Genomic DNA, 11,028 nt, shown 5'->3' on the forward strand with positions numbered 1-11,028 from the left:
ATTCCTAGATTCCTAGCTGGTGACCTGGTACTCACTATGTGGACCAGGCTGGCCTCAGTCTCACAGAGATCTGCCTGCCTCTGCCTCCTGAGTGAAGAACAATCCTTTTAAGAATTTAGCTCATTTCATGTCACCCCTCTGTGTGACAGATCCCCATTTCGTACAGAACAAAAGTCAGAAGCTGGAATTCCTCATGAGGTCCTCTGTGATCTGGCCACCAGTTACCTCTGTTGTTCTTGCCCTTTGGTCATTCCATTCTAATCGTTTGGCCCTTCTGGCTACTCAGAGAGACTCCAGGAATCCAGACGTCCTGTCCTCTCTTCCTTGACCACCTAAATCCAATTATACATGCCTCAGGAATATTCTTAACTTAAGGCTTTTGTAGTGGCTGCTCTTTATCTTGTGATATTCATCCTAAAAAGCATCTGAGTGTTCTCTAAGAACTACATATCTTACTTAATCTTCACAGCAATTCTAGGGTCTGGATATTAATATGATCTCTATTTACAGGTAAGAAAAGTGAGGTCCTGAGATGCCAAAGCTGACCAATAATATAGTCTCAGAGCATATAAAAGGATAGGTAACATTTCATCATGGGACAATGGAAAAACAGAACTGACATCTGGGACTCACAATTCACGATTCTAACATCTGTCTAGCCTTCACAAATATATGAAATTGAAAAATAAGTTTTAGAGCCACCGCTCTCAAAGGATAGCTCCATGTTGACTCTCAGGCCATACTCCTCACTTCTAGTTTTCCCAAGAGCCTCGGAGTGTCTGGAGGCAGAATTCTACCAACAGAGACTCATTTCCCAACCACCATGTGCCTAACTGTCCTCCCCGTTTGCCCTTTCACTTCTTTTTCGTTCTGAGCTGAAAGCAGCGAGGAGGTTTGGAGTATGGTTTGTAAGTAAGCCTCTGCCCTACCTTTATGTAGTAAACAGAACATATTCAACAAAAATATTAAAAGCCTCATTAGTAGACTGAAATTCTATTCAAAATCAACCTAAATCTTCCTACATAATAAATTCTCCTTAATTCTCTGAAAATGTAGTACTTTACAGCTTTCTATATGTGATTAGATATTTTGGAATATGAATATGGATCCCCTGGAAAGACATATTTAAAGTACCACATTTACTATAAAATTATGATGGAAATAACTGAAGAACCTACATGAAGGAAGGCAGACAGGGGCCACGATCTAAGTAAGAACCGTGAATCTTAAAGATTTCAGGTTTCTGTTTTTCTTATCCTGCTCTTCACTTACCTTTCATAGAAATCACACCACCCAACATTCTGTTCTGAAACACATTCCTGGCAGCTATAAGGAAAGGCATGGCTCATGTCAGAAGGGAGCTGCTGTGAGCATTCATGCCTTTATTACCTCAGTAAGGCAGCTCTGCACAACTGTTCTAACTCATGATCACTAACAACAGAGCAATGGAAAAGAACATGTCTCAATGTGACATATACATACCTACATAGACTACCATGTCCAAGCAATCACATTTCCCTCTTTTTTTTCTTAAGGGTTGGAACTTTAAAAGTCTTCTCATTCGGTCATAATTCTTCTTTTGCAGAGTTATTACCCACTTTATGAATTTTAAAAATAATTTTTTATTTAATAACAACATGATTAGAAGAAGCATTCCATTTCAGTAACAATTTCCAGAGCAAGGGTGCATCGCTTTCAAAAGTGGCCGTAAACTTTAATAAGACCTCGGTATTCCTTTTTCTCCTCATTTTATTAGTTCTTTGAGAAGTTCATAGAACTCATTTTGATCATATGTTACCACCCCCTGCAACTCCTCCAAAATCCAGGTGCCTCTTTTTCTTCTCTACTTTCTGTCTTTTATTCATACCGTTTCCTTTACTTTTTTCTTGGGTTTCAGTTGATTTGTTTCCTGAAAGGTACTATTAAGATTTTTTTTCTGTATTCTGATGTTTTTTCTGATGGCTGATGGGCTTGGCAGACATCAGACTAAATCTAAATGACGGTGTCTTTACTTTTCTATTTTCAGCAGTTTTCAGAAGGAATAAGCAAGCATTTGAAACTGTTCACAAAGAGCAACTCCCTGGAAAGCCTTGGTGATATCTTTAGAGCTTACCGTCAAATGGCAAAGCTTCCTGCAGCTTTCTGAGCTCCTCATCTGTGATCTCAATCCCCATGTTCCCCAGAGCTTCCTTCATGTCATTGATATCAACCTTTTTTCCTTTGAAAACAAAAAAAGCCTTAATATCAGAAAATAATCATTCCACAAAATTGCAAAAAATCCACTTCCCTTATAATGCACCATCTCCTCAACAAAAATGTATGAGCAAAATGAAATTCATTTGTTTATGCTGAATTCTGGGGAGTCACAAAATAGAACATTACCTCTTAATGTTTATAAAACAAAGGTCTTAAGTCAGATGTGATGGTACATGCCTATAATCTCAGCACTTGGAAAGTAGAGGCAAGAAGATCAAGAGTTCTAAGCTTGCCTCAGTTGCATAGTAAGTTCGAGGCCAGCCTGGGATACATGAGAGCCTGTCTCAGAAAAAACAAACACAAACAAAAAGAACCCATAAAAACTTTTATTCCTTGTTACAGGTCTTCCATAAAAAACAGAAATTTCTTTTTATAATTAACCAATTAAGATATCACAGATAGGAAATTAATGCCTTTCACCATTTATTGTATTTATTATCTTTTGGTCTGAATAATTTTCACTTTATAATGACAATAATTTGAACCTATCAAAACTTAATTTTTCCACTTACTATACTTAAATAATTAAATGAGCTTTGTTACTTTCTTATCCAAACATCAACAAAGAGAATTTTAATTAAGTTGTTAAACACCAAATGATGTGTAATTACACTATGTCAAGTGTTTATCAAAAAAAGGTAGAAATCAACATGTGTGTATTTGCACAAGTTGAGAAAAGGCCGTTTGAAAGAGTAGATACAGTTTATAATACTCTACGGAGGGACTCTCTCTCTACCTCTCTCTTTTTACAAAAATGGAGTAGAGACGACTACAGAACGCCTCTCCACAGTAACATGGAAGATGAGCGAGAAGACAAGCTGCAAACAATTATGCCCGAACTCCAGAAAACAGCAGAAAGTTTTCAGCTAATAAGCAAACATGGACTCAGGGGAAAGAGAACTTTGAGGAAGACAACTTGGAAACAGTGAAGAGCTTCATGGTCTGCTAACCTAGCCTTTCCTGAACCTTCATCTTAAAGTATGTCTGATCACCATCTCTGTCAGGAAAACATTTAAAGAAGAAAAGAAAAAAGAAAAAGGTTGAGATCACACTTACCTATAAAAACTTTTACTCTCTCCATAAACGTTTCCATCAACTATTTCATGAACTGAAAGAAAATGCAAACAAATGTATACCTGGCATTCATTTAGAAATTTGAAACACCAAAGAAATCCAGTGGCATTTATTGGCAATTGAATTTTATACTGTTTTCTCCCCTGGGCACAAAGTACATGAAGTAGAATCACTCTACTTATCATAAATAAAATTCTTGAAACGTGATTTGATATACTGTCATAAAGAAAAATAACACTGTGATAAGGAAGGTGTGTAACTGGAAAGTGACCTCTCACTGTTGAGTTACTAAACTTTGGAGACTAACTGCCGTTTTGTACTATCAGTCACCACTGTTACCTACTGAGAATTGTATTTCCTTCATTTTCATTGACCTTATCAGTTAACTTGATTTTATGAGTAAAATATTTATCATTTAAAGCCAGCCTCTCAATTCTAATGATTGGTATGTTTTTATAGTACATACTCCATGGAACTTTATAAAAATCAATATTTAAAATATATTAACATGGAAATATGATGAATAAAATTGTTATAAGTAGATGATCTTTGAATATTTATATATATTATATTTTACCAAGAAAAAAAACTAAAGATCTTCACCATTGGCAAGTTACTTGAAATATTCCCAATTTCTGTGAAATTGTAAGTGACTTTTATAGCATTATATAAAAAAACTCTTACACCATTAAAATTTATAAGTACAAATGGCAGAGAGGTCAACAAATAATTACTGAAATATTTGGTGACTGTTATTACAAATCAAATAATATATTATTATATAAATTTATATATTGCTCATATGATTACTATACCTGTGCTAAATTAAATAGATCCTTTCTTCTGGACCTATCGAGGGAGAATATTTCATAATTAATTCTACAGTGAAGCTAAGCTAGGTCAGGAAAGTGAAAAACACCTAAGTATTTCAATGGAGTCACCAGCAGTTTTCAGAAACAAAAATGTAAGAATCCATCGGGTGGAGAGCTAGCTATTTATTATGAATATATGTTTTTTTTGGGGGGGGATTCACATTCCAGCTAAATGTGGCCTTCTTCAATAAACCCATATCTCTTTGATATAGTAGGAGAAAAGTTTTACTACAAATGCGAAGTTCAAGGTCTTTCTGTGCCTCCAACGTAATTGTGGATCTAGGCTTGAGACCAGCATTTCAGGAAGCTTCGTTTCACACTCAAACCTAAAGTTAGTATTTTGGATTGCCAGATAACCAATGAGCAATATTTTCAAAATTCTAACTTGATTTGAAATAAAGAAGGCATACTTGGTCCACAAGCCATTATTTATCTAATAATCTTCTCTTATATGCCTTGGTTGACCTTAAATTGTTGTTTGAAAATGACTCAGAATCAATGGCAAGGCTAGAGAATACTTCTACATAGTAGGTATGCATTTTCTGTATAATTCTTCTCATATTGGCAATATGAGAAACACCAACTCTATCATAATTTTAAGATAGACCTATGGGTCTAAAAATTGTTGTGGAAATTGGTGGTACCGCAATAGAGCTGCACTTGTCCTAATGATTGCATCATTCCTTATAAGCAAAGGAAAAAGACAATTAAAATAAGATGTATTCTTTCTGGACAGCTGGGGCTACAGGGAGACCCTGTCTCAAAAAGACCCCCCCAAAAAACAAACAAAAACAAAAATTAAAGAATAAAAAAATTTAAAGAACAGAACCTATCTTTCAAAGTGACAGCATCAAATGAAACCTTCAGAGTGTAGGCAACTACTGATTTGTCTAGGGTCATGAGATGGGTTTGGGTTATGTTTCCTATAGTCACAGCCCCACTGAAATGGTCTCAGGTTAGTGTATTTGACTTTTACTTATTTGTTTTGGGAATTCATTTACCCTAATTCAGCATTAAATTTTAAAGTTTATTTCTAGCTCATCCGAAGAGATTAGAAGTCTGAAACATAGTCTTTGGACCAAGGATTTTGGCTCAGAATGTAAGAATGAAAATCTAACTGTAAGTAGGAAGAAACAGTCTGTTCATTCAGGCCTGAACACCTCATGGTTCTCTTTCCTTATGAGGTGTGTGGAGGACTCTGTTCATGTAATGTAAGAAGAGAGTCTAACCTCTCTAGTGCCTCTCCAACCCCCTCTGCCTTCTTAAATGCCCCTGTAAATGATGACGAGGATCTGGGTTAAAAATGTTATTTAATAATTTCTCACTTTGGGTTATGCTCTTTTTTTGTTTTCCCCTTTTCTATATTGAAGCCTCTTCCATTCAATGTATCTTCTTCCCTTTCTCCAACAGCATTGTGTTTCTCTAATTCTGCCAGGTCTAACAGTGGCACTGATGCTCAGCCAAAATAAAAAATAAAATTAAAGGAAAAGTCAAGAACCAAAAGAATAGTCACTCTTAGAATTAATTATCTTTCATATTTTCTACCTTCTTAATATCAACTAAGTTTTCAGAGGTCCTTTTATAAAAGCATATATTCTCTGAAAAAATAAAAATATTTTAAATGTTTACCATCAGCTGGCAGACTTTGGGCCAGATCTTTAATTTCCTTCCTGTTCTGCAAGGTTGATTCCCATGTTTTGTAAAAGAATAGCCACTTTTTAAATATCAGGAGTCCATTCTTGGGGAAAAGAGAAAAATATGAGAAAAATCATTGATGCTACAATGTGACCATTAATAACCACCATGTATTATGATTATCAGTCTCATAAGGAAAGCCAAGGCTCAATATAGTCTGTTCATATATATTTTGGGGGATAAAATGGTTTTATAATTAGAATAAAAATATTTTATATAGTACAGCAACTGCAGAATCATTCACAACAAAGGGTAAAATAAATAAACTATTGGTGACAATAAGTAGAGCTTACTTTGGTTCTCTGAACTCCAGATTAGACACCTCTATTCCTAATTAAAATCTGTTATCAAGTTCTGTTTCTAATTATGCTATTCAGACCAACCACCTGTTAAAACCAACTGTAATATTGGATAACATGTGAAAAGATCTCCTTAAAAGCAAAAAGCTTATAAAAGCGTAAGGAGTTTCCAGCCCAAACCTACCAGAAAGCAGAAGCCCAGGAAGGAATAAACATTGTTACTAAGTTCTGGTGGCATCTGCTGAATCTCATCTTGAACTTTAATGCTGATGGTTTCACGAACTGTATGGGAGCAAAGCCAAAGACGAGGACCTGTCTCGTAGAATCCTACCAAACTAAACCTTCAGACTGAGAATTTATGAAAAATAAACCTATCTCAACCCACTCATCCCAAAGGGACTAAAAGTAGTGACGCAGGATTGCCTAGAACAGCGAAAGACTGAGAGAAACATCCCAGGGCATAAGCAGGCTTAGCTCAGTCATCTGTACTGATCTTGTCTAAATCCTTGGTAGAAGCAAAGGCAAGTAATCCTTAGCAATGTACTTTTATCCAAGGTTCCTTTCAAATAAACCGCTGCGCCCTCCCCAAATAGGAGCTTGCAGGTAATTCAAACACAGGACGAAATAAGGTACCCCAGAAAGAACAGATAGAAACAACAGGCAGCAGCAACAGACCCCCTCAAAAACAATTACGTGTCAGTGTACTCACCACAAAAAGATAAATGTTTATGGTGATTGGTAATGGATATACTAATTGATCAGTATCTAATATGTAATGGAACAAAACACCATATTGTACTTCATTAATATGTATAAATATATGTCAACCAAAAATATTTCCTAAAATTTATATTACTAAAATAAATTCGTAAAAAGTAAAGAGAAACAGGAGAAAAGAAGAAGACAGGAAAAGGAGAAAGGAAAGGAGATGGTGTATGATCGGCGAAGAAAGCAAAAGGGAGCACTATGCGAACATGAAGGGTGTGCAGGATCAGCGTGTACTCATCGTTCAACAGTTGTCCACAGAGAAGCTGTAAGACACGCAAGTCCTTAGGGCAACTTTCCGCCTGATGCTAAAGGAGGTGATGGTTTTTCTTCCTGTGTTTTTTTTGTTTGTTTGTTTGTTTGTTTTGAGACAGGGTCTCCCTGTAGCCCCAGCTGTCCTGGAACTCACTATGTAGACGAGGCTGGCCTCGAACTCACAAAGATCCACCTGCCTCTGCCTCCAGAGTGCTGGGATTAAAGGCGTGCGCCACCACGCCCAGCCAACGGGCTGGCTACTAGGATACTCTTCTGGGGGACATGTAAAGCTTCGCCTATAACTGGCCAACTGTACTCAGCCCTAGTACACGGAGGCCCCAAGCTGCAGTCAAGTGAGTATATCACATGGTCTAAACTTGACACTTACAGTGAATGTGAGCTTGATATTTAATCCAAATTTGAAAAGATAGTCAATAATTCTACCCCAAAGAAAATAAATAACTGCACTACATGGTAGCCTACATTCTTCCATATTTCTTTATCATTTGGGATTTTAATTTGGCATGATGATAGCATACACATATGATAAACTAAGAATTCATTTACCACTAGGGAATGTGTTATACCTCAAAGGGAAGATAAAAAAACAAAAATTAAAGTAGATAAATATGCCATTACTAAAAGTCAAAGAAATATTCCCATAAAACAAAACAAAACAGCCAGATTAAAGGTAGGGGGAAGCCATGTAGCCATGTATACATTGATGGACAATGAGGATATAAGATGTTTTAAAACTCTTGTGTTTTCAGCAGTCTTGTGTCAGTGCACCAATAAACAGACTGATGGACTAGAATATAAATTAAGAGGATATCCATACAAAAATCCACTATATACTTATGATAGCATCTTAAGAGTCTCATGCTCTACCAACTGAGCTAGTCAGGCAGCTACTGTGATAGCATCTTACATTGTGGCAAATGATTCTTAAATGTTGTGAAGACAACTGTGTAGACGTTCTCAAAGATGGTAATGGATCTTTATTTCCTGATGCTATGCATTGGTCTCACTTTTGAAGCATTCTTGTCAAAAAATATTAAAACTGAAAATAATTTAGTCATTAGAGCTGATGTTTAGTTCATAGAAAAACCCATGGTTGTACAGGAACAAGATAAATGGGAAGACAGTAAAAACTGCTTATAGGAAAATTTAAAGACAACTGATATCTTTTTATTTTTAGTAAGGAATATTACATAAAAAGAGGGCAGGAGTAAAAACAGCTAGAGATTACATGAGCTGCAAGTGTTGTACAGATGCAATGTGCAAACCTTGTTTTTTTTTATTTGAACAAATGAACTTTAAAAAGTATTTTAGAGGTGAGAGGAGATTAAAAATTATAATACATAATCATGCTAGTTATGTAAAAATACACTGTGTACATTAAGAAATGAAAGTGTGTCTTAATAGGTGCATGGAGTATGTGTGAATGAAAATGAAATAAATTAATAATGGGACTTACTCTAATTATTTCATCTAGAAAAATAAAAGTACAGAATAGGAATCCAGTTTTGCCAGCTCCATTTGTTGAAGGTGTGGTCTTTCCCACAGTGTGTGTTCTTGGCACCTTTGTCAAATATAAGGTGGCTGAAATTGCATGCACTCATGTTTGGGTCTTCTATTTTCTTCCATTGAAGAAAATACATGTGTACCAGTACTATCTGTTTTTATGACTATATCTCTGTAATATAGTTTGAGATCTGGTATGGTATCTTCCAAGCAATGATCTTTTTGCTCAAGATTGCTTTGGTTATCCAGGGTCTTTTGTAATTTCAGATGAATTTTACGATATTCCTTTCTATTTCTGGGAAAAATGTCATGAGGATTTTGATTGGGATTGCATTGAATCAATAGATTGCTTTTGGTAGGATGGTCATTTTTCACAATGTTAATTCTACCAATCCTTAAGCACAAGATGTTTATTCCTAAATACTTTGAGGCTATTGTGAATGGGAAGGTTTCCATGAACACTTTCTCATATTGCTTATTATTGGTATATCGAAAGGCTACTGAATTTTGTAGATCAATTTTGTAACCTGACACCTTGCTGAAAGTATTGATAATTTCTAGAAGTTTTCTGAAGGAAAACGTTGAGTACATGAAATAGGATGGGGCAGGAATGGGGTACAGATGGGGAAGGGATCTAAACACAATCAAGATATATTGTATGAAATTCACAAAAAAAATCAATTAACTGGGCTGGAAGGATAGCACAACCGTTAAAGGCTGAAAATAACAACCAAAAAAAAACAATTAAAAAATTTAAAAAGGAAAACATAGGATAAAATCCTCAGGACAGAGCTGCCTTCATCAAAAACGATTGGCCAAAAATAAAACTTTGTTGCAGCAAGACTAGGAATTTTTATTCATCAAGACACCACAAAGAGTGAAAGGCTACAAAATGTAAGGTTTTTCTAATACATAGCAACAAAGGGGTAGAACTCTGAAATAATAAATGTTTCTTATTAAATTAGGTAACCTGATGGAAAAATGGTTGAAATGTTTGATTAAGCACTTCCATGAAGAAGAAATGCAGACAGTCAATAAGACACAAAAAGATCTTATTAGTCATTAGGAAAGTACAAATTGAAGTAACAGTAATATACCAATTATGCATGCATCAGATGGGCAGAAGTTAAAAAGTCAACATAATGTTTTGGAATGGATATGAAGCAATGACAGTTCTATACCAATACGGTACCAGAGTCTGGCAAAGCTGATGAAACTATCATTTTTAGTAATTTCAGTCCCATACATGCACCCTAGAAACATTCATGCATCCAGAGTACTGGCACAGTTACTGTTCACAGAAGCAGGGACCATAATAATCAAAAATGAAAACATGGATGCATCCTACATAGGGTTAGTGTAAAGCCAGACACAATAGAATATATACATTATAACTCGATTTACATGTTAAAATCAGAAAACAGCTATATTATTTAATGATGTATTGTGTATGTGGTAAAAGTAAGGAAATATTTAGTGCAAATTCAAGTTAGTGGTTATCTTTGGATAATAATGCAATCTTTGGAGAACTGGAAAAGTATTTCTTGATCTATATTTTGGTTAAGTATGTGTTCATTTTATTACACTGCACATGTGTACATGGATATAGTTCTACGCTATTCTTTGTGTTGTCTTCTGTCATCACTGTTGTTGTGTTTGCTTTCTGAGACAGGGTCTCATCATGTAGTCCAGGCAGGTCTGGACCTTGCTTTGAAGGCCAGTATGGCATCATACTCTTTTTTTTTTTTGGTTTTTTTTGGGGGGGGGGGTTAGAATTTTTATTTTATTTTTTTCCAGTTATTTGTTTAATAATGGCATACTTAGAAGAAGCATTTCAATACAACAGCATTGGCATATTCGATAACAATTTTATGAGTTAAGATGTATCTTTTTCAAAGCTGGCTGTAAATTTTTAGGTTTACAGTTGAATTATTACTTTTTTTTTTTTGGTATTTTTTGAGGGGGGGGGTTAGAATTTTTATTTTATTTTTTTCCAGTTATTTGTTTAATAATGGCATACTTAGAAGAAGCATTTCAATACAACAGCATTGGCATATTCGATAACAATTTTATGAGTTAAGATGTATCTTTTTCAAAGCTGGCTGTAAATTTTTAGGTTTACAGTTGAATTATTACAGTTATAAAATATTGTACTCAGTATAAACCCTATAAGACATAAAATTAAATGAGGTTTTAACCTTTAAAAAGCATCTCTATTTCACTATTAAAATACACAGTTTCATACAGAAAAAATAATTTTTAATGCAATTGACATTAAGATGTTTGCA

Source organism: Nannospalax galili, unplaced genomic scaffold (assembly GCF_000622305.1).
Source record: "Nannospalax galili isolate Female #2095 unplaced genomic scaffold, S.galili_v1.0 scaffold1128, whole genome shotgun sequence".
NCBI lineage: Eukaryota > Metazoa > Chordata > Mammalia > Rodentia > Spalacidae > Nannospalax > Nannospalax galili.